This window comes from Ctenopharyngodon idella, chromosome 12, assembly GCF_019924925.1.
Source record: "Ctenopharyngodon idella isolate HZGC_01 chromosome 12, HZGC01, whole genome shotgun sequence".
Lineage (NCBI taxonomy): Eukaryota > Metazoa > Chordata > Actinopteri > Cypriniformes > Xenocyprididae > Ctenopharyngodon > Ctenopharyngodon idella.
In genome coordinates, this window is record NC_067231.1 from 26,075,749 (window position 1) to 26,098,937 (window position 23,189).

The 23,189-nt window shown below is 35.0% G+C and overlaps 1 protein-coding gene across 4 annotated transcripts in view; it reads right to left on the minus strand.

The window, feature by feature from the left end:
- The window catches only part of LOC127523913 (cadherin-18), a 223,918-nt gene that overhangs the window by 155,470 nt on the left and 45,259 nt on the right, over positions 1 to 23,189 (minus strand). For 3 of the 4 annotated variants that reach the window (XM_051915087.1, XM_051915084.1, XM_051915088.1), the window contains exon 2: positions 8,928 to 9,019. The exons of the other annotated variant lie outside the window; for it this stretch is intronic. The gene's annotated coding sequence lies outside the window, so the exon portion shown is untranslated. The remainder of the gene's footprint in view (positions 1 to 8,927; positions 9,020 to 23,189) is intronic. 4 annotated transcript variants of the gene reach the window in all.

Sequence of the window (23,189 nt, forward strand, 5' to 3'; positions counted from 1 at the left end):
GTTCACCCAAAAATGAAAATTCTGTCATTTATTACTCACCCTCATGGTGTTCCACACCCGTAAGACCTTCGTTAATCTTCGGAACGCAAATTGAGATATTTTTGTTTAAATCCGATGGCTCCGTGAGGCCTGCATAGCCAGCAATGACATTTCCTCTCTCAAGATCCATAAAGGTACTAAAAACATATTTAAAACAGTTCATGTGAGTTCAGTGGTTCAATATTAATATTATTAAGCTACGAGAATATTTTTGGTGCACCAGAAAAAAACAAAATAATGACTTTTATAGTGATGGCCGGTTTGAAAACACTGCTTCAGGAAGCTTCGGAGCATAATGAATCAGCGTGTCGAATCAGCGGTTCGGAGCACCAAAGTCACATGATTTCAGCAGTTTGGCGGTTTGACACGCGATCCGAATCATGATTCGACATGCTGATTCATAACGTTCTGAAGCTTCCTGAAGCAGTGTTTTGAAATCGGCCATCACTATATAAGTCGCTTTATAATATTAATATTGAACCACTGTACTCACATGAACTGATTTAAATATGTTTTTAGTACATTAATGGATCTTGAGAGAGGAAATGTCATTGCTGGCTGTGGAGGCCTCACTGAGCCATTGGATTTCAACAAAAATATCCTAATTTGTGTTCCGAAGATTAACGAAGGTCTTACGGGTGTGGAACGGCATGAGGGTGAGTAATAAATGACATTATTTTCATTTTTGGGTGAACTAACCCTTTAATGACAGAAATTTAATTTTTGGGTAAACTAACCCTTTAAATATTAGATCAAATTAGGGCAGAATCAACTTTGCTTTGCTGTCCGTGATCGCTTCAAGAATCAGTGCATCATCAAAAGTGGTTGTTAAGAAAAGCGCTGAGCTGAATTTTTGTGCCATCTACTGGCTTAAAAGAGAATAAAGTCAAATGCACCTTATACCCCCGGTGCACCTTTAGCTCAGTTGTACCCTACTGTAAAAGTGGCTCATATGATTATCAGTAGCTATGTTTCCATCCAAAGTTGTGAATTCGCCTTGTGTGCAAAATTGGAATATCACATAAAACATTTCTGAATAAAGCACAGTTGCCATTCCATGTGTTCTAGAGAACAAAATCATCACTTTCTTGGGAAGTTGGTGCAAAATATCTAAACGGCTAATATAAAAACGGTTGCTGAAAGTTGTAAGCTGAAAATTGCTGCAATCAGCTGTAGCTCTTTTTTTAATAGATCATAAAAGACTTTGTGACACATCAAGGAATTTATTCGGTAAATGTAAATGTAAAAGTTATCCGCCTCAATTGAGCACATAGAATTTAAATGCACATATTGCGTTTTCATCCAGCGTTTTTTCATGCGACATCCTAAAATTTGCATACAAATGGGTGGATGAATACATAGCTAGTGAAACTTCAGTTTTAACCTGATCCTCGCACAAACCTATAATAACTTTAAGAGCTTTAACTTTATTCCAATAAGATTTGAAATAGGAGGACAAAGTGCATTTACATGTATGTATTTGATAGGCGCTTTTATTCAGTGCATTTAAAGTATATGCAATTTTTAATATCATTAAGAAAAACCCTTTTTATAAGTAGACAAAGTGAGATATTTTAATGCATATAAAAAAGATGGTACAACTTGTGCAAACTGTTTAAATGGATTGCCTAATGGTATAGTTCCCATGCATATACTAAGCCAAAGCCTTGACCTAATTACACTATAAATGAGGAATCTGAGGTGTGACCAGGCTTTATCTCTGTTTGCAAAATTGGCACTGAGGGCCTCATTTAATCAAAAATGCATATAGCCTCTTTAGTGGAAGTGGTCAACAGCTTTAGTCAATCTCAAATTAAAGTTAGCACATACTGTACAGTGATCACACACAAACACACAAAAAATTGAGCTGCACTTAAAAAATGTATATCACTGTCCATTACATCAAACATCAAACCAAGCTGCATTTAATTGTACAAAAAAGATGTTCATAGTTAATGTGATGAACATCTGTGTAAAAACAGCCTGAAAAAGGGAAATAACATTGCACTATTTATTATTCTTTACCTCTAATGTAATACAATTCATGCATTTTTAATTCTGGCTTTGGTGTCCAAATACTTGTTGTGGCCACAGAATTTATGATGATATTTATGAGTGGCTAACCAAACAGCATAGTTGCATCAGTTCTGTCTGAAACACAAACTCATGTCATGATTGTTAATAATTCTTATCATTAATTGCTTATGAACTGAAAAATGTGAACAATCAATTGTAGAACATCAAATCGGATTTAGAGAATCTGCACTGTGCTCAACAACACAAACACAGAGCACTTTGCCTTGCCTGAAGTCAGTGTACCTTGAGTGTGGAGAGTGGGTGTGTGTAGTGTGTTCCTTGTGAGCATTATATTGACCTCATGAGTGTGTATTGACCTTGTGTGTTTGTCTGCCTTGAACTGCAACTCCCATGAGGCTTTGCAGACTCTAGTCCACCGGATATCATTCTGTACACCGCAGAACACATAAGACATACAAGCACATGAGGAGAATTGGGAATTGTTGTTGGGATCTTTCCACTTTCTTAGTCATTATTTTGGTCTTACACAGCTCATTTTTTTTCCCACCACATCTTACACACACTGTCATTGGCTCACTCTCTGTTCCAAAACTCACAAAGGCAGTGCTTTAGAGCTAGGCAGCATTGCATACATCCTAAATAGAGGAGGCCATAATGTATTGCAATAAGCACAATGAAAGTTGCCAGATGAAGGTAAAGAAATAAAAAGTATAAAAATGTATTCAAAATGCTTAAAAATAAGTTACTATAATTTTTTTTTTTTTTTAAATCTATATTTAAAATTTATAAATAATGCACCATAAAAATGTATCAATTCCAAATCATTATATTTATTCAAAATTCATAAATATAAATGAGTATAAAATGTAAAAATCAAAATCTATAAATAATTCACTATAAAAAAATTAATAGTTATTCAATTAATAAATAAATTACAATAATTCACAATGTAACATTCATTCAATTTTTTTAAATATAACAAAAATTATCCAGATTAATTCAAAATAACTAATATTCTAAATGTATAATATAATTTACTATAAAACATATCAATATTCGTTTAAAATGTTTTATTTATTCAAAATGCATAAATATAATTTAGTATAGAAAATTATCACTATTTAATTAAAATGCATAAATAATTCACTTCAAGTACTAATACGTATTCATTTAAGAAATAATTCACCATAAAAAATATCAATATTAATTCAAAATGTAATATTTCATTCAAAATGTAGACATCATTTACTCTTAAAAATCCTATTTATTCAACATGTATAATTCACTGAAAGTATCAATATTCAAAATGTAATATTTATTGAAAATGTATTAATATAATTTACTATAAAAATAATTCATTTGTTCATAATCAGATATTAAAAATGTATAATTTACTATAAAAAGTATCAAAATAAAATGGAATATACAATATATTTAATAATATAATATACAAATATAATTTAATAATAAATTAAATAAAATAATTGTATGTGTATTTGAGCAAAACTTAACCAGCATAGTAAACTATACTTCAGGGATACTCAAGTTCGGAGGCCAAGAGGGCCACATTTAAACCACGTAAAATGCAAAGGGACACAAAATTACAACTTGTATCGCAAAACTTTTATTTAGGCCTAGAACATAAAAAAATGGCATTAAAAAAAGGATTAATAGTTTGTCTTGCTGTATTCTTAATGAAAAAATGTATTCATACTCAGAGTATGAAAAAAATGCCAAAATGCATAAGAAAAACATTATCGAACAAATAAACTTTATTCCTAGTGAAAAGTCTGCATTGTTATCGCAAGTAATTTCAGGTCTGGCTTTTCCTCAATTTTTATACTTCTTATACTCCATTGCACCTTTTTAATACTTTTTATAGTGCCTATTTATACTCAGGCTCACTTTACAAAGGTTTCATTAGGACTATTATTATTGATTATTACCTCTACCGTTAAATTAGGTCAGAATCCCAATTTTTTATTTTTATTTTTTGTTCAGTCACAGTCTCAAGCATTTGATAGCGTACGCGAACACAGGTTTTGACACATGCGCACTAGAACGATTCATTCTTGTCCAGTCTCTGCGCTTTTTCGCTCCAAAATATACGATAAAATGTCTTTGTACTTATTTAAAATAGAGTTGCTGGTATCTTTAATCCCCTCACACCAGCGCTCGTCAACACGTGTGGCTGTTGTGTTTGATGTTCCGTTTTCTCCGTTTCTTTTCAGACTGTGAAACAATGGCTGTTTCAGTGTTGACACCTTGTGGACAAATTAAATAAGTGCAAAAACTATTCAAAGCGCACATGCAAAGTGACGTACATTTATTGTTTGTTGTGGTTAAAAAAACCACGCTGTGCATCTACCCTGTGCGCGTTCTGTGCTGCTGATGACTATGCGCGTCATACGCAGTGTACACGTAAGAACCGAAGTAATATTAACGGTCATTTTGAATGCAAATTATAATAAAAATACATTTATGTTTAGCATGACGCGGGCCACAAATTTAATGCTGACGGGCCGGATGAGGCCCACGGGCCGCCTGTTGAGTACCCCTGCTCTACTTAAATCAATTGTGAATTGAGAGTTGTTGCCTATGTAGAACATTTCAGTCACTTATGAGGGTTTATTTCAGTTGCCTTATATGGCATTTGCCTATGTAGGAAGCAGAAAGCAAGACAGCTTGCTCGATTATGAAACCATCTATCTTGTTTGATCTACTCTGTCTCTTCTGAAACAGAATCGGAAACCCAGATGGGTCCTGTTACTACCGTCAAGGCCAGTGACCTTTAACCTTCACACATGGACAAGACTAATGTCCCTACATGTAGTTCCAACACTGTCAGTCATCTCCAATCTCTCAAAAACCCTGTTCGGTTATTGTTATTCGATTACATAAGAAATCTTTTATGTAGCATATGCAGTCATAGTTTATGTATCTCTTGCCCTGCAGCTCAAGCTTGACTTTCTTTTGTCTTTGCTTGACGGATAATAAATAAATAAATAAACAAATAAAAGAATCAATCTACAAATGAATGAATAATGCCACCATCTGTTGATGGCAATCTAAGATGCCATAAAGTTGATTTCTCCTTATGCCTGTGCGGTGATATAAAGAGAACCAGACCTTTCAAAAGCCATCATGTCTTTGCCGCACGGCCGCCATATTTCACATAAATGGTTCAGTCACCTTCTTACCTTGTTTTGAGTAGCATAAACAGCAAATGTCTGTCTGTCTCTCTGTTCATTTTCTAAATACTTTATTACGCTTTGTCCTTTGAAAAGTGGTTCAAGGAGAGCAAGCAATAATCCACAATCTGTTACGTTTCTGCAGGAACAGGCTGCCATTTTTGGTGTTTATGTAGGAGACTGAAGCTCAAGCAGTTGGTGACATTCACTGCCTGTTACAAGCATAATCCAATCACTATTTGCAGATTTTTTTATGCAAATGTGAGCGACGGACTAAAGATACAATGAAACAAATGCACTATATACATATATATATATAATCTCATGTTATTAAAGATGAAGTGCTTCACAAAGGCTTTTTGAGACAGTACTTGCTATGACTCGATGACAAAAACATTAGCTTTATATATATTATATAAAGCTAATGTTTTTGTCATCGAGTCATAGCAAGTACTGTCTCAAAAAGCCTGTGTGAAGCACTTCATCTTTAATAACATGAGATTTTAGCCAAACAACTGAAAAACTGAGCGCCTAGATAACTACAATAAACTTTATAACGCGTAAGTTGATGATAATGTAATGTGATGCGCTTACTACCTCAGATGCGGCCGCTCTAATGACGGACAAAACATGTCTGAAATTCGCAGATCAAAAACCTTGTAACTCAATTTCAGCTTGAGTTTGGTGAAACATTAATAATATATTGACACATGCAAGTGTCTGACCATATATAAATCCACAATATCAACTTTAACAACACAATATTTAATTATTAAAAAAAAAAAAAAAAAATTCTGTGTTTTTTGTTTGTTTTGTTTTTTCATTCCTGAAAAGTGGTGGTTTTGGACATATGATTGATATGTCAGCAACAATATATGTATATACATATACAAATATCATCTTTGCTAATCAATCAGCCTATATTTGGCAATTTTGGAAGTTATCAGGTGCTATGCTTGGTTGACTGATAAAGTACCACATAAACATTACACTTATGTATGGTACTGTTTCAAAATTGTATTCAATTAAAAGTCAAAATATAAAGGCATTAAAAATTAAAAACAAATATTAATATAAGTATTCCATTTCAGCTTTCTTAGAAATAGGCTGATGAAATGAGATTTTTCCATTAAAGTAACTTTGATGCACAAACTTTGTATAACAACCTGAACCCTCACAATATTCTTAAGCCACGCGGTAATTTCCACTGAAATTACCCGGAACAATTTGTCCCAGGAACTTTTTTCCCAGGAACTGTAGTACTACCTTGTGAGTACTACCTCGTGAGCAGGTACTTTCTGAGGGAGAATTTTTTACCCGGAACTTCATTTAGACCCTGGTTCCTGCGGTCGAAACACACAGAGTACCACCCCAAAGTTCCTAGATCCTGGGTAAAGTTCCTGCGGTGGAAATGCGGCTTTAGTGATGATGTAAGGCTCTAAGATAAATGTAATTAAACTCAACTGAATCGTATATACAGAAATCTGCTGAACTGATTAAAAAGCATTACAACTTAAACTGTTTCAAGGACTCAATGTTCTGGTGATGGAAGAGAAGATCATCATCAGCTTCACAAGGACAAGCATAGTGGTGGCCAATTACTTGGATTTCCTTGGCAGTTTTAAATAAATATTAAGTATAAGTATAATGATTTGATTGGCATGTTAGCTTAGCACAGTGTACAAAACTACAATACTGTGCAAAAAAATGGGCCAATTGTCTTAACCACAAATTATTGGTCAGGAAATTAGCTAAATTTAAGCAAATGCACTATAAAAAGACATAGCTGTCTCAGAAAAACATCAAAGACAGAATGAAGTTTGTGGCAGAATATGGTACGTTGTGTGTGAAGTGATGAATCACAATGAAACATGAGATGCATGGTGATGCTCCAGAGCGGTGTCTTTGAAAATTTGGTGAGAAATCTAATAATAAATGCATCTCTACCTCAGTGAAGCATGGAGGAAGAGGTGTCATTGTGCTGGAATTGGTGAACTACTTCACTGTGAAAAGTCATTTAATGCTTTGGAGTACAGAATGGTTTGCTTCCCACAAATGAAAAGTTGTCTAAAGAGGAATGATCAGATATTATTTTTTAACAAGACAATGCTCCTGCCCAAATTGCATCAGACTCACGGTTTGGCCTGGTCAGAATCCAGATTTAAACACTATAGTGAATTTTTCAACAACTCCAGCTACTGTTGGAATCCATTAACATTGAGCAGAACAACACTGACTCTTCTTCCTGTAAAAAGCTGTACAAGTTGGGGAAGGCTATTCCATGCCAAGTTACTTTATCTACATTATTTGTGCAATTTTTGCTAATTTCCTGACCAGTAATTTGTGATTAGTAAAAGTGAGAGTAAAAGTGTTATTTCCAAGTACTTATTTCCAATAAAACCAGAGATACAAATTACTAAAAAATAACTTTAATACTGTAATGAAGTACAATTATTATTTAGGCGTGTTACACCCACATAGGCCAAATAACAACACTGTCAGCTTCAATAGTTAATATATTTTCTATTTTCATTTTTGTGAATTTTGAGTAACATGCTACAACTTAATGCTGACCAATTAGATAAAATCAAATTATCACTTGTTTTACACAACATTTACTCAAAATTCAGGAAAAATTGACATTATAACAGTCATCCTAAATACAAAATAGTACTTTGCAGTGTTTTGTTGTGAAAATATGAAGCTCCTGGCAACTGAATAGTGCATTAACTTGTTCATAATACCCTTTTTAGTGCCTAATATTGCATGAGTTATCATTAAATGATGTTGTTACAGTCGCATTACTACTCTAATTCAGCCCTGTGCCAAACTGACTAATCTGAATTTATTCTCAGATGGACATATTGTACTAGAAGTGTGTACTCAGCTCATAGATGTCATTATGCAGTATTTTCCTCTCCTTTCGATAACACATACAGAGTGTGAGGTCTTTAATGTGCTTCATATTGTAGACTCTAATGAAAATTTCACAGTGATAAGGAACGGTACGCCCTCTACCTCCATTCAATCATGCATTTCAGGAAAATATAAGAGTCACTCAACATTATTATTTGATTTTATAACCACGCATGTGTTTCCGCCACCTCTCTTGGACAGCTCTCAATCTCACATTTTCCTTCCAACTCCTACCTTCAAGGCCTGGCAATTCTTTGCTAATTCATGAAATCGATGCAGGACGAGATAAATAATTCAGCAGCCAGCCACACACTGAGTGATTGCGGCGGGTCTGTTTGCATGAAAAGAAGGTGCGCAATACCGTTTGTCCGACTCTGTTGGAGTCGCACCTTGTGACATACACACTGCCTATACTATCAAAAAACACGCTTACAAGGCGAGATTTGCTTTCAGACTCCTGCGGGTCACACCAAGACCCCTGTTGTGATGAAAATAGCTATAAAACAAAGTGTATATAAGGAAAACAATGGAAAAACAACAAAAGCAGAAGGAGTATCCCAATCCGTCAGTTGTCCAGCAGAAGCACGAGTGGCTCGGCAGTAACCTAGATTTAAAGAACCTGCAACTGTCTAAGGTAGAAACAAATGGGCAAAGATCACAGCCAAAATAAATGAAGAGGCATCCTCTGAAGACCTAGAACGACAGCCCACTCCATCCTAACACAGGTAGAATAGAGCTACTCACCTCTGGATTCAGTCTCCTTGACCTGTTCACAAATCTCAAGCTTTGCTGTTAGAGTTTCTCCCCCCGCTGATCAATGGGATCCCCTCTCCAGCCTGCAAAACACAAAGAGCAAGTTGCACTGAGCTTGAAAGTCTACCGTAAAGAGACATACTGTGGTTTAAAAATATTGAAAGGGTCATTTAAATGCATGTCACGTCTTAAAAATATTCAGTAACGCATTGAAAAGGCACGTGTCACCTGTTTTTCAATAATTCTTTTTAAAATTATAACCTGATACACTTGATTATTTGTGACAAGCTCAATTTGCATCTCATTATAGTCATGGCACAGACATCTGGCAGAATTTCTCATTAGGAATGCAGTGAATCCTCAGGCCTATTATTATTATTGTTGTTGTTCTAGCTCACTTTTAACACTTTCTGGCCATGTACACACTGTAAAGTGACAACCGCATTTAAATGCGGGAACGAGTCCCCTAAATTATTGTTCCATGTGTGTACGGAACAGCAACTCATTTCCGAAACTGCGATGATTGACACCATAGTAACCAGCGACGTTCTGGCGTCTCACGTGTTTGGTATCTGCTATTCTGACCAAAGAAATATTACAGTGTCAGGAGACTCGTTATGCTCAGCAATTTTAACTAAAGCACAGTCGACGGAGGCATGTGGTTTGCTTATGATTGGAAAGGCTGCTTCACAGAGAGCGCTCTTGCAGTGTTGCCACTTATTATAAGCATTTTTGGGCTTGTTTAACTCTTTCCCGCCAGCGTTTTTTTAAAAAGTCGCCACCGCCAGCAGTTTTTGATAATTTCTTTCTCAACATTTGAATGTGGGTAAGTTTCAAAAGAAGCTGGAAAGAAAAAGACTACAAAGTGAATAAGCAATGCTTTTATCGCTTGTTTCTGCTTCTTTTTCATATGCGCTTTGATCCGGAGATTCTCTACTCTTTCAGAATTTGCGTAATAGCGCACCCATTCGAATAACAGCGAAAACACAAAAAGCCAGAAAATTTCGTCAATGGCTAGGAAGCGCTGTCTCATAAATTACAAAAATTTCTGCCAATGCCGGGGAAAGAGTTAAGCTTGGCTTATAAATCGATCAAGTTTATGGAGTTTTTAATGTGAGCAGGTGCGGGTCGCAATATTTTGGTTTTATTTTCAGCATAAAGCATTCAGATTTATTTTGGTTTATTGTGAACTGTAAAACTGAACAGTGAAATTAATTAAATCAAATGAGTTCGTTTCACTTAAATAATAATGAAAGTTCATTTTACTTAATAGAAAAAAGTTGTGTGAACTCAAAATTTGAATGTAGTAAGCTGAACTTAATATGATTGAGTTTCAGCAGATTTCTAATTCCCAGCATGCTTTGCGCCAGACTGTATAAGGAAATAAATGTTGTAATTAAGTGTTATTTTGTGTGTTTTTGCACAAGATTAGCATAGGGAGACATAAGTTAGTGTTTAATGTTGTGTTATGTTGGGATTTACATTGGGTTGTGTTATGTTAGTTTTGTAGGGTTACCATTGTGGTGAAGAGTAGAGCATGTGGTTAGGTTGAGGATGGGCTGCAAAACTTTTAAGACCACATATACTTTATGTTGTTTGATTATATACATGCAAGAATATAATAATAGTCTCTTTGATTGTTATAATAGCATGTGATATTTGCTATCTAACATTTAACCAAGATCTGAATGTGATGTTTATGTAAGTTATCTGTATGTATTAATAAACATTATGATAAATGGGGCGAGGCTGAGAACTGTGGGAGCGAAGGGATGCCAGTGACGTGATTGTTAATGAATCTCCACGGCTCTTGGCCCCACCCCACATGTCACAAAAATGTTAAGTTCTACTAACTTAAAAAAAAAAAAAAAAAGTTAGTTTACTTAAATGTTTTGAGGTAATAAGTTTCCTCAAATGTTCTGAGTATTTTGAACTTATTGAGTTTTACAGTGGTCTTTTTCTTGTTTGCTATTTTTCTAGCAAGATCTTTCAACATGAATGAGTCAAGGCTCGTAACACTCATGCACATTAAAATACATCATTACCAACTAGCTGTTCAGTTCGTTCCGTACACACTGCATATAATTTTTGTAAATGCTGTTGTCATTTAAAGGTGAACATTTATTAATGTTTAATAAATACACATTTATTACATTTATTAAATCGCTTATTAATAAATGTTTGCCTTTTGATTATTACTGTTGCCACTAGTAATTATGTTTCTGATCTTTAATTCCCAACCTATTTTGGGTTCATTTTAAGCCAGCCATATAGTAATTTTTATACAGTTGAGTTAAATAAATCTACCCAGCACCTTGGTCAAACATTTAACCCAACTGATGGGTCAAAAAAAAAAACAATCACTGGGTTTGTCCATATTTAACCCAACTTTTAACCCAGCATTTTTTCCCAGCAGTGTATCTTTGCATTTTCATACGTTTTATGATCCAAACTGATAAACAAGTCAACTATGCTTGCCACACACATTAATACTCACTTAAGTTTCGAAGTGGCCCATAATCACTCCTTCCACAGACTCACGCTAGCATAATTGATTTCCTTGAAAAGTCCAAATATAGTGAGTACGGTTAGAAACGGAGACTTATCCAATTACACATTTCAGTGTGAAAAAATAGCCTTCTGCTCATTGATTTGACTCTTACACATGACGTAAGTTTGTGTTCCTGGAATATGTTTTGGAGCCTGTCGCCCACATGTCTGCTCAAGGATATTAACATTCAAAACCAACAGTTTTAGGAGGAATTCGCAGCACTCATGTGTAATTAGAATCCTGGAGAGCTCCACTGCACAACATGCCCTAACAGGACAGAATAATGATGCTGAATTTATAATAAAAAGGAAAAAAAGTGTCAGACTTTATATGGGTCTTGAAAATACCTTCTTTAAAGAGAACGTTTTGGGGAATGGGCATGAAAAATAGGTGCATCCTGTGGTTGAAAAGCTGTCAGTGTAAATTGATTGTGCTGAAAGGTTTTATCATCACACCTTCAAATGATTGACAGACATACTGTATATGCGCCCCAGACAATCTCCAGAAAATATGATTCAGTATTGGTTGAAAAAAAAAATACTGACTGTATCACATTGTGATTATCTAAAACTTTGAATAACAAAATTGTGTAAAGAAATGGAAATGTAATTTAGGGCCCTATAAAATCAGTTTTACTTTTTCCCAAAAAACAATTTATTTATTTATTTATTTTAAGGGTTTTTTTTTTTTTTTTTTTTTTTCTTTTTAATTTGTTAAATTATTTTTAGTAATCAAAAAGCAAGTCTAATTAACTGAAATCATGAAATAATTTATTAAAAAGTTCCACAAAACTTGGATTTTCTGGTGTCCTACGAAATCTGTTTTTCCCAAATTCTTTGTTTTGTTTTATTTTATTTTATAATTCCATTTTAATGATTCAATTAAATTTTAATAACCAAAGAGCATGTCTAAGCAATTCAATTCATAAAACTTTTTTACAATAGGATTTTATGGAATGTTTATTGTGTCTGTTTTAATTTTTCTGGATGTGTGATTTAATCATACAAATATATTATCAAAAACGGTGGTCCATCAAATGAAGGCACAAAACATTAACAAGTCAATCATTTTTAAAATGCAATCAAATGAAAAAGAACAAATCGTTTTATTTGTTGGCAAACAAAGTGCTGCACAACAGAGGTTTTAATAATTGTATTATTAATATCATGATGATAAGTATATTCTACTAATAGTTATATATTTCAAGTTAAACCAAACTTTTGTTTGCTTTTACTTGCTTTAAAAAGTACCTTGGATATTAAAATATAAATGTAGAAAAACAATAAAAAATAAATTCATTAACAAACAAGTACATGTGAAACAAGTACATGTGAGACGCTACCCTCAATATTATATTGCAAAAAAAAGACAGTTTTGTAATGACAATAATGTAAGTTATTGATTGGGTGAACTATCCCTTTAACTTTCCATCACTTTGTTAATTGTCCAATAGCTGCCTACTAACACCTGCTCTCTTTACCTCTGTACTGGAGCTGCAGTCAGGTAAAGGATCCGGTCGGAAAGCTGGCAGTGGACATTAGTCAGCGCTGACAGATGGGAAACGCGTGATTTATGTTAGCGACTGGGAGAAGGTAGGAAAGCGGCTACGATGTGACTGAGATTTCAAAGAGCAGGCATTAATCTGCTTCCCGCTGCCGTGTGGGCCATGGAACAAGTTCAAGGTGGAAGGAAAAAAAGAAGGTAGCAGGAAGTTGCAGAATGACAGGCAAGATGAGGAGGAAAGAAGGATGGATGGAGACACTCGGAGACAGGACACAACGAACCTCATGTTTCACAATTATACACTTTTGAAGTCTTTAAACGAATAGTTCACAGAAAAATGAGAAAAATGTCATGATGACATGAAAGTAAATGAATAAGAATTTGCTTAAGAATAATAAGAAATTTCTTAATTGAAAACAATTGAAACTACAGAAGGCTATTTATGTCATTTATACATAATTTACAGATTGTAGGAAAAGATGGTCAGTCTCCATTTAGCCTCAGACGTCACGCCCAGTCATTTGGCAGTCGTCATCTGATTGGTTGAAACCATAATTCAAATGACATTATATAATTTATATTACAATTTATAGTTCATTACAGATTTGTTTTTGTTCAAATTACATTCAAAGTACACATTTTATAATTTGTTGCATTCCCTGGGAATCAAACCTATGAGCTTGGCGTTCCTCACACCAAGCTACATTATTTGAGCTACATATTATCTTATGCAAGTTGGTTTATTTAGTCACTCAATTTTATTTATTTTTTAAAGTAAATAAGGAAAGGAGAACATCATAAGACTTTATAGGGAAGTCTCTTAACGAGCAGTAATTTCCTTTAATTGACTAGTTTGCTTAATCGCCACAGCTTCCCTCATGATGAAAGCCAGGTGAGGCCTTTGATGTGTTTTTTTTTCCACTTTCATGGCCTGACGAGCTCATTAGAGTCACAGATGTCACTCTGAGATGTGCTAAGGAGTCACAGGAACCTTTTCCACCTCCTTCTTTTCTATCTTCTCATTTCCCAATATAAGCCCTGCTCGCCTGCCTTGAAAAAATATCTGTTAATAAGCCATCATTCTCATCAGATCGGCCTCAAACTACCTATAAGCTTATAAAGTCAGCATACTGAAGTTGCGAGTCTTTTTTCTCTATTGTGACGTATATCTGAGAGAAACGGCTTCTTAAACAAGAAAAAAATGTAGGGCGGGAGTTGATTTTGTCCATGAGAAATTGATTGGATCACTGGATTGTTGTTTGCTATTGGTCAATCTCATATGAGTGACAGATTTACCCGCCCTCATGCCAGTAAACAAGTCATCAGAGAACAGAAGTCGCTGCAAGAGGGAGGGGACGTTATTTTGATTAGGAGGGGACATTATTTTTATTAAAGATTATGAGGGCACATGAATTAAAAAAATTTAATAAATAATAATGTGTATGGATAAATCCGTTATAATAAATACAGCAATATTCCATAAAAACAAGAATTGTCCATTTTAAAAGTAAACTGTACAATGTCTTGCCTTCGATATCTAGGAAATGCACATCATGGAAAAAAAAAAAATACCTGAATGCACAGCAAATCACATTGGATAAAAGCCTCAGCTAAATAAATAAATGTAAATGACATTTCAAATGACAAAAGCATGCAAAAAGCTTTAGATATAGATCTTAACACTTGCATTTTTTATTTCTTGCCTGCTTGTGCTTTGATGTACAACCTTTGAAGACATTTTAGATCATGAGTAACTGAGCAAAGCAAAGCTCTGAATGTCGTTCTGGCCAGGCGGTAAAAACATAAAACTCAGTCCAGCATCAAATGGACATGGGAAAAATTCACCTGTACACATCTGCTGTTGTCTGAACAAATCAAGACGTTCCTGCTCTGACCAAAACTGACAAGAAATGAACAGCAAAAACACACCTTTAACTTAGTTTTATCTTAGCCTTGTATAATAAACCAATAAGCCAAGAGAAGTTCATATAAAGAGATTGTGTCTCTTCAGGAAATTTGGACTAAACCACTCAATTTATATGGATTAGATTTACGATCTCTTTATGAACTTTTTGAAGCATCAAAGCGGTAGTTGCGTAGACTGTCAATAGAGGGACAGAAATCTTTCAGATTTCCTTAAAATATCTTAATTTGTGTTCTGAAGTAAAATGAAAGTCTTACGGGTGTGGAACGACATGAGAGTGAGTAATTAATGACAGAATTTTCAGTTTAAGGTGAACTAACCCTTTCACAATTCTTTCACCAAGTAATATAGTTCATTACCTTAGTACTGTTTTCAGTTTTGTTCTGTATTTAGTAGTTTATTATTGTTCCGTAACACAATTCAAGTCTGGGTATCTTCAGATTGAAGTAATGGGAATGCTGAAATGTAGTGGGCGTGCCGAATGGTCTTTTTATAATTGGTCGTTAAAGCTGGCTGTTAAGATGTGGGGTAGGGTTAGGGGTAAGTTTTTGTTGTAGCATTGTGTACCTTTCGGCATTCCTGCCTCGAATAATTTGATGCATCAGAATATAGATGATCATATTCAAACACGGCTCATGTGATCAGAAATTATAGGAACTATTTCCATTTTACAGACACGCACCTTGAACTGCACAATCTGCATTAAAAGTGGACCGCACGGTCCTGATCTTTAGTAGTGCATTATGGAGGTTTCAGAGGGAGTGTTACCTTGTCACTTCGCTTTAAATCACTAAACCCCTCTCTCCCAAAATGTCTGGAAACACCTAAGTGAGACGTTAAAGTTTGCGGTTTGTTATGCAGCCAAACCTTGAGGCCAGTATTGACATGTTGTTGGTTGACATTGATGGATGTAGGTGTCGCCAGGACTGACAAGCAGGTCTAAATTACATTACATTAGCTTGTTTCCCTCCAGCCTCTCAAGGCTAACGCTGCCCATCATGGCAATGCGGTGGGCAACCTGAGAGCGAGAGGGGTGCAACAATGCCTGTTTCAAACCAATTTCAGCACAATGGCAGAGCAGAACTGCTGGATTATGGTAATAATGGACACACAGAAATGCTCGCATTTGTGCTTGTGAAGGTGTGATGACCATGAAGAACCACAACATGTGCTCTGGATTAGCATGATAATTCATGCACTTACTGCCAAGCACATGATGTCCATGTGAGAAGTGCCAATCAAGACCACTGTAGCACAATAAATCACTTATAACTAGAGATGCACCGATGTATCGGCTAACAATCGGTATCGGCCGATAAAAGCTATTATTATCATTGTTTAAAAACTGCCGATGGTCAGGGCCGATTATATCCTGTCAATCAAAAGGGTGCGGAAAGACGTGTTCAGACTGCAACTCATACATACTGTGTAAGAAAATCACTCTTGTGTTGAATTTTAATGCATTAACAGTTTAAAAATAGTGACGTTAAAGCAGGCTCTTTTTGACCCTATGAATCACCCGTAGTTCAAGCCAGGGTTTCCAGGTCTGCATTTTTTTTCCTACATCAAATATTGTTTGTAGCGCCTCCCATCCAATAATCGCAAAAAGATTTGTGCTTTATTACTTCTGATAAGAATTAAAGTTTCAGTTTTCAAATTCTGTCCATTTTATCATGAAATTCAAACAATAAATGGTGTTTTGACGCTCTTAAATGTGACGTGTCAGATCGCTGTAATGCCTCAGTTCAGGCGGCAGTGCGGAGCGCGAGTCTTTTCTTCCTCTTCAATAGTTATATCTCGAAAAACATGAATGAACATCAAAGGTATGTTGAAATATCTTGTACAACTTACCAGAATGTATCATGTCTCGTAATCACTTTATTTGTGTTTCAACCGTGGAAAGAATTCAATAAAACAGCTTGTGAACAATGTCACATCATGTCACTTTTACCTCAGGAATGTTTTCCAATGTTCACAGTTTCTTAGCTATCAACATATAAAAAAAAAAAAAAAAGTAGAGAGGAGCTTATTTACTGTTAATTATGTTTGTGCAAATTTGCCATGAAGACAAGTGCTTATGAAAACTACCTTATGTGATACAAAGTTTTATACATTTCAGTTTTTATTTGAGTGTAATCATTATATCTGAAAATAAACAGCAGCTGAATATAATACCTCTGCTGTTAATTGTAACCTCTAATATTATAGTGTACCAAATGAGAGGGTTCCCTGTATAGTTTGCAACATTATTTGGGAGAGTTTTTTTTTTTCCTTAAGAAAAACCAAACTATCGGTATCGGCCAACATCATTCTGAATAATCGGTATCGGCAGAGAAATTACACCGATACGGTGCATCTCTACTCATAAGCATATTCTTAGCACCTCAGAAAGTGAATTAGGCACTAGTAAAACAAGTACTATAATATGATAAAATATCAGTAATTAAAATGTAAAAAATATTTTATTTTATTAGAACATACATCTTATTTTGAATGGTCATTAAAGGGTTAGTTCACCCAAAAATGAAAATTCTGTCATTTATTACTCACCCTCATGCCGTTCCACACCCGTAAGACCTTCGTTAATCTTCGCAACGCGAATTGAGATATTTTTGTTGAAATCCGATGGCTCAGTGAGGCCTACATAGGGAGCAATGACATTTCCTCTCTCAAGATCCATAAAGGTACTAAAAACATATTTAAATCAGTTCATGTCAGTTCTTGTTTTTATAGTACAATGACCTCTTACATTTGACAAATTTGATTTCTCAATTCGTGACCCCTTTAAAACAGAAAACCGAATTTTTTGGTGAAATTACAGCGTGCTGGAAGTTTGAGCGGTCCAGCGTGAAGGGTTCAGATGATCCATATTAATTATTTCAGAGTTCTATGCACGGTGTCATTCACGATGCAGCTGCATTTTTTTATCACTATACGGTATATTGTTTCATCCCCTACTGCTTATGGTCGTGTAAGAAAACATAGCACTAGAAATCATAGATGCAATTTATAAAACACACGTGAATAGATCAAAGGGCAGAATAATGTGAACCAAATCACCAACAAAACGCCACCTGTTACAAACAAATTAACTACAAAACAAATACACTCTTTCAATCTTTATCTGCCTATAATTCCTTTAAATAAAACTGCTAATTTTGTAATATGTGCAAACAAAGGTGCATATAAATAATTGTGTACCTACACCAGCAAGCTTCAATCTGAGTGCCAAACGTTGCCTTAAACAGCCAAAGGCACATGATGTGCCTTGACTATTCCCCATTTACAACTGTACCTGCCTTTCAAACCCACACTGAAGCACATTGCAAATATTACAATCCATCCAGTCACTCCACAAGCCATATTGTAAACAATTAGCTTGCACAATATGGCACCTATCACAAATCATAACCAAGAGCGCTTTGAACACTTTAAATGGAAACCCGAAGTCTCACAGACCCACAGTGTGATATTAACGACATTTTGCATAAACAGACAAGATCTGGAGTGCTTGGGAAATTCATGATTCCATTTCAAACATATCATCAACTAAAATACAAGCGTTGTCTAATGATGCCATAAGAAAAGGTATAACTAACCTTTCATAGTTGGGATGAATGATGAAATAATTTCCTTCGTATGGTAAATCCAAGGAGAAAGGCTTGTTTGAAGGCTTTTAGTTGTTTTGGCTGGTTTGCCCCGGTGGTAGATGCTGTAAGTGCATTCTGAATAAGTAAGTTCTTTTATGCGCATGCAGGGCCTAAAATTAACACTGGCCAAGCACCAAATGCGAGTAAAAATCGGTGTTGCCGAGAATATAAAAGGGTGTCAGGTGTTAAGGGTGTTAAAAAGGATATGAAGACTATGCAGTGTTATTTGATTAAACTACTTTATTACATTTCTGTACCTGAAAACTACTGTTAGAAAAGCACAGTTTATTTAATTTGTATCTTTGTTGTATTATATTTGTGTTATTGCTTGTAATTTTATTACTGACTGTTTAATTGTCTTTAAAAATGTAGGCTATTACAATTTTAAGCTAGTAGTATTAGCCGTGGTATCGAAATTGGAATAGAGAATTGTGAATTTTCCCTACTATCTAAAATACTGGTGTCATAACTGCCTGTTTTTGTTTCATGGCTGGTAAAAAAATAGTTTTGGCTGTTGGCCATTGGCAGTTGTGGCAAAAAAGTTCATTTTAGGCTCTGCATGTATTTATGTATGTATCCATCATCCATTCTCCCAACTGCCTATCCTCTGTAAAGGCGCAGGTTATTTATTTATTTAATTTTTTATTTATTTATTTTCATTTATTCATTCATTCACCATTTTATGAACTGTGCATTGTAGAGAAAGAACAGAAAATGTAGAAAGGGAAATTATTACACAAGCTGTTCATTCTTTATTTGTGTTTATTAAAACTAACACAGCTCAATGTGTTGAAGCATATTTGCTAACCACTAGGCCACAGCTCCAACACTGCTGATCATCTTTAATACTTACTATATAAGCATTTTTCAACTCAAAGTCTGAAAACTAATCTGTTCTTCATTCCACCAGCAATTCACTTTGAGTATCAGAAGGTTTGCAGTTCAAACAGCCTGAACGAATTTGATCTGTGATTGTTCATGCTTAAATGTGTGTAAGATGGCTTTCCATTAGCAAATGTAAAAACTCGCTCTAACATCCATTTTTCTTTTTGCGTCCCACTTCACCTTCTCCTTGTGTTCATTTAAATAGTGGTGTTACTATCAGGAATCATTTGAGGTGATTAATAACTCAATAGCTCAAATTCAACATGCATGAAATGACACGGTGACCTTGGCTTCACCCGCAGTCTCGAGAATGACTGCAAAGTGTCTGCTAATTGAATGCTGGAGGTGAGAAAGAGAAAAGCTGAAAGATAGAAAGACAGACAGACAGAGAGACAGACACACATTGTAAACCTCCTTGTGAATGAAGCCATCATCCTGCCAGCACTGACAAACCTCGCAGACCTGAGAGGGTCTTGTGTTGGCCGAGGGCAGGGCCTGGGATTTTCAGTCTGGGATTATAATGCTCAAGACCAGCCCCCACAAGACGGGCCTGGCAGAGGGTGAACTGAGAACAGAGAGGGAGGGAATGTGTACAGACACTCAGTATAAACTGAGAAGACACTTGTTTAATTATGGGCCACTGCGCCGTTTATTTGCCACACAAAGGATTCACAGTCGACCCTCAAATTGCTGCGGGTGCAGAGAGACTCTGTTACATTCCAATGATCCAGGGACAGAAAAACACAGTAGGTTCATTGATTTTTATGCAGCTCTATTATATACGGCTCCTGACATGCCTGTACTGTCTTTCACAGTCATAGAGCATTATTGGCAAATCTCAGAATGTTCTAGACTGGGAAACTGGCCACTGATTGGTCAGATGTTTACACCTGGTATTAAGATGTGTTTTGGTTGATCAGATCACAAGTGGACAATGCTAAATATAGCTGTAAACAGGGTCTAAAACTTTTTCTGGAGGGAGTGGAAAACGCATTCGACTGGAGTGCTTTCATAGTGTAGACGCTCATGTGGTCGAATGCATTTGAACAATCACAAAAGACAGCCTCTCTGCCTACTGACCTAACGCATAAACATTATGGGAAGTGTGCTAGCCAGATGGGATTTAAACTTTGTCGGCTGAATACACAAATGTAAATTGTGTGAGCTTATTTCGTCCATTAGATTGAAAGATCTGAAAAGGCCCATACATTTACCCACCCATAGAGCCTCCCCTCGAAGAAATTAGGACAGAAGTGGTTGAAAGTGGACAAAAGAGACTGATTAAAACACCAGGTGTAAACAAGGATGTGTCATTTCTAAGTTGTAGTTTCCTTTTTACTATTTCTATGTCTAATTTGTCTTGATGTCTACTGTACTTTTCCTTTTTAATGTTTACAGTCAAAATAAAATTAAATTCTCTACACATTTTACTACCATAATGTTACATTCCTTCCTAGGATTCAACAACTTTAAAAATATTGGGCGAGACTCTATTTATAATACAATATAAATACACAAATATTAATACATAAAAGACAAAAAAAAAATTACATAAATGAGGTAATTTGACACACTGCCATTCAAATGTTTGGAGTTGGTAAGATGTTTTTGAATGAAATAATTTATGCTCACCTTGACTGCATTTATTTAATGAGAAATGATCTCTCTCTCTGTCTCCGCCTCAAATTTCTGACCTCCACCAGTGCTTCATCACCTTCATCAGTGCTTTGAAGTCCAAAAAAGTCCAAAGCAAGGGTAAGCAGTAGACTGAGAATTATTGCCAGATTTCTCTCTCTCTCTCTCCTCTTCTTGTCACTCTCTTGTTACTTGCAGGAGAGTAATTGTTGCAATGTTAATATTTTAGTCTGACATTGACACGACAGGGCATGGCTGGAAGCAGGACAGTGAATATCAAAAGATTTCAGTACACAAAGGTATCAGTCATCCTGTGTGATACATCACCCGCTTCAGACCGGAGAAAGTTTCTATTCACACATACAGATCCTCTGTGCAGTTTATCTGCTCAGGGCCTGTCAGTAACTCAATATTCTTTCTCCTCGGACATATATTACAGTGGGGTCAAAAATATACGTACGCTATCATTCAAAAGTTTGAGGTGAGAAAAATATTTTTGAAAGACATCTCTTATGTTCACCAAGGCTGCATTTATTTGTTAAAATACAGTAAAAACAGCAATATTGGGAGTGTTTTCTATTTTAATATATTTTTAAAAAAGAAATGTATTCCTCAGATGGCAAAGCTGAATTTTCAGCATCATTACTGCAATCTTCAATGTCACATGATCCTTCAGAAATCATTCTAATATGCTAATTTGCTTGCCAAGAAAAAGCCTTTCTTATTATTATTATCAAAGTTGAAACTGCTTCATATTTTTGTGGAAACCATAATAATTTTTTTTTTTTTTTTTTTCAGGATTCTATGATGAATAGAAAGTTCAAAAGAACAGCATTTGTTTGAAATGGAAATCTTTTGTAACATTATAAATGTCTACTGTAACTTTTGATCAATTTAATGCATTCTTGCTGAATAAAAGTACTTTTATTTCTTAAAATCTTACTGACCCCAAACTTCCGAATGGTAGTGTATAAGTGAAGCATGAAATTATCACTCATATACACTGACTGTTGATCAGATGATTGATTGATTGATTGATTCTGTGCATGTCTTGAAAAGTTATTTGCATTCAAGACTCAACACTCTGCTTCAAACAGTTCAAGCTATAGGCTCCATTCCCTTTTTCTCTGCTTTACAAAGGAAAATCTCATAGACATATTATTTAAATCGCATGTTTTGCTGTAAGCTATAGTGCTAAAGATGTAATTTGGGATTCTTGTCATACCCTGGGTTTCCCCTCACCATATGAATAAACATATATGATCATGTAAATATATGCACACTTACTAGTCACAGTGAGAAAAAAGAGATAGATGGAGAAAGAGAAAGAAAGAACAAAGACTGAACTCAAAAGCAGCAGATGAAGCAAAGCACTTAAAGTAACAAAGTCCTGAAGAGCCTGACGTAATAGCCATTAGTGCAAAACGCTTCTGTCTCCTTTACATGTAATGGAGGGACAGTAATTTCAAAACCTAGTGAGATGCCTACATAGACAGCATTAAAAATAGTTACATTTAAAAGTGATGTGTCATTTTTTCTATTTTAAAATATTTTCTTAAAAGGTAGGCAACTCAACATAATTATACAGAATTTAATCTATGAATGCACTGCAATAAGCACAAAACGAAAAAATCATCCAAGATAGCAGATGAATTAAGAGAGATGTCAATTATACACTAAATTATTTTTATTTTGAGAAAAATGGGTAAATAATGAAGGGGCAGCATTTAACAACAAGGAAAGCTCTATGAAAACAATATTTAAATAGTTCAAAAGTTTGGAGTTTTTTTTTTTTTTTGTAATTATATTAACAAGAATGCATTAAATTGATCAAAAGTGATAGTAAAGACATTTATAATGCTACAAAAGATTTCTATTTCAAAAAAATGCTCTTTTGAACAAATCTAATAAAATATCCATTCACATAGACCTTAGTCAGGGTATTGCCTTATTTAATTTTTGACAGGATTGAAAATGAGATTGTAAGAGATAGAATACAATAGCGTTGTCAAAAATATCCATATTTCTATATGTATCAAAACTGAAATATCTGAAACGTTTCCAATACTTCTTTTCTGCAGTACAGACACACGATACCATCTGCA